This window comes from Penaeus vannamei, chromosome 36 (genome assembly GCF_042767895.1).
Source record: "Penaeus vannamei isolate JL-2024 chromosome 36, ASM4276789v1, whole genome shotgun sequence".
In the NCBI taxonomy this organism is placed as follows: Eukaryota; Metazoa; Arthropoda; class Malacostraca; order Decapoda; family Penaeidae; genus Penaeus; species Penaeus vannamei.
This window is the reverse complement of record NC_091584.1, coordinates 7,152,843-7,155,342: the sequence shown is the minus strand read 5'-3', so window position 1 is coordinate 7,155,342 and position 2,500 is coordinate 7,152,843. Positions and strand designations below refer to the sequence as shown.

The window sequence follows — 2,500 nt, the reverse complement described above, 5'->3', positions numbered from 1 at the left end:
TATATATATATATATATATATATATATATATATATATATATATATATATATATATATATATATATTGCTGTTTTTTTCAGTTCACTTATTTTATATATATATATATATATATATATATATATATATATATATATATATATATATATATATATATATATATATATATATATGTATATATATATATATATGGTTTTAATTTTTTTCTCGTTTTACGTGTACAAGAAAAATATGGGTAATATTATCATTTTTTTCCTTCTGAATCTTTACTTTTGTTTTATTTTTTCTTTACTTTTTCGTTTTAGTATTCTATTTTCCTTCTCTTTCTTTCTTGGTTTTCTCTTATCCCCCTCTTTTCTCTATTTTCCTAACCCATACTCCCGTCTTTGATACATGTCTTTTCTGACTTTTTTTCTTTTCTTTAATTTCTCTCTCTCTTTTCCTGACTCCCATTCCCCTCCCATTATCCTCCTCTTCTTCCTCCTCTTTCCTCGTGCTTCACTTCGAAACCCAAGGCACTTCTCTCTCTCTTCTTATAACATTGACCTTTCTTCTCTCCCTGTTCTTGACCTTCGCCCCGCCGTCTTCTTCGTCCACTCGTGTTTATCGGACCTTTTATGGTTTTGAGTCCCTATTTAAAGACTGGACTTATTTGGATGTGCGTTTTTCTGATTCAAGTAATGAGGTTATCATAATTTATTGATTTGTTAATTTATTTGTTTGTTGGTTCATTTATTTGTTTGTTTTTTTGAATATTTATCTATTGGTGTGTTCATTTATTTGCTATTTGTCTAATGTGTTCGCTTATTTGTTTGATTTTTTATTTATTTATTTATTTATCCCTTCCTTTATTTACTATTTGGCTGTTTATTTATATATTTGTTATTCTTTTTGTAATATATGATATATGTTGTACAATAAATAAAGTTTATGTGTTGCTGTTCAATGCTGACATGTTTGTGTGTTTGTTCGTGTGTGTGTGTTGTGTATAGATTGACTGATTGATATTCTTGTGTGTGTGTTATGTAGAGATTGATTGATTGATTGACAGATTAGGAGACAGTCCGATAGATAGAGTGAAACAGGAAGTGACGTTCGTTTTGCAATCGTCTGCTTTCCCGAATCCCTTTTGCATTTCTCGCAATTGTCTATTCGCTGAGTCTCGCCATCCCTGCCAGACACACGATCACTTGTACGATATTTTTGGACATGTTTGATTTGCTTTTCTCCGCCTCTTTCTAACGCGTGTTTCCCGTCTCCACTTTCAATAAATGTTTTCAGTTCGAAAGTGATTTAGTTTTGGTTTGCCTTTTGTCTATTTTCGGTTCGCTTATTTCTCTTTCATATCTTCACTCGGTTCTCTTCTTCTTCTTCTTTCTCTTTTCTTCTACGTGTCATCTCCCAGTAGGCTATTTCTTTCTCTCCTCTCTCTTTTTCATTCGTTTCCCTCTTCTTTCTTACATTCCTTCCTCCTCCTCTCTTCTTCAACTCTTTCCTCCTTCTCCCTTTCTCCTCTCTTCCTTTTTTTTCCTAAACCCTTTTCTTCTCCCCTCCTCCTTTCCTTCCTTTCTTTAACCCCTTCTCCCTCCTCCTCTCGTTCCTTTCTTTTTAACTCCACTCTCTCTCTTCACCCTCCTCCCTCCTATCCTTTTCACCCCCTCTTCCGCACCACCCCCCTTCTCCTTCCTCCGCCCCCCAACCTTTGTTGACATTGGCATCTAGACATGACTTAATGAACAGCTGTTATGAAGACATAAAAAATGGCTGCCTCTTTCTCTCGCGTCTGTCTGTGTCTCTTTCCCTCCTTTACATGCGACCTGTTATGAGTTCAATTTACATTATGCAGATGAGGCTGTTATGCTCATTCAACTTCCTTCTCCTTCTGTTTATAGAGGATGCTTCGTTCTTTGTCTGTCTGTCTCTCATTTTCTTTTTTTTTCTTTCTTTCTCTCTCTCTCTCTCTCTCTCTCTTTCTCTGTTTCTACATCATTCTATTCATTTTCTTTCTCTCTTTCTCTCTCTCTCTGTTTCTACATCATTCTATTCATTTTCTTTCTTTCTCTCTATTTCTACGCCATTCTGTTCATTCTTATCACTTACCTGTCTGTCTATGTAAACTGTATGTGTGTATGCATGTATACAGTCATACATGCAAACACACACACACACACACACACACACACACACACACACACACGCACACACACACTCGCACACACGCACACGCACACGCACACACACACACACACACACACACACACACACACACACTCGCACGCACACACACAAGCACTTACATAATTGCCGACGCACACCCAGTCTGCCAAATCACCTTAGTGTCATTATGTGCCAAATTTGTGATAATCATTTCTGTTTTATGAGCTTGTCTTCCCCCTATTTAGACTGGGATATATTACATTGAAGTTTAGAATATAAGGTTGACTATCCAGCGTCCTTTTTCTTATAGACTTTTTTTTCTTTCCATAAATAATTGCACTTCCAG

General features: G+C 35.6%; 1 protein-coding gene across 1 annotated transcript in view; it reads right to left on the bottom strand.

Moving 5' to 3' along the window:
• LOC138859467 (uncharacterized) overlaps nt 1–2,500 on the bottom strand; it is a 35,423-nt gene that overhangs the window by 32,178 nt on the left and 745 nt on the right. The window lies entirely within an intron of this gene.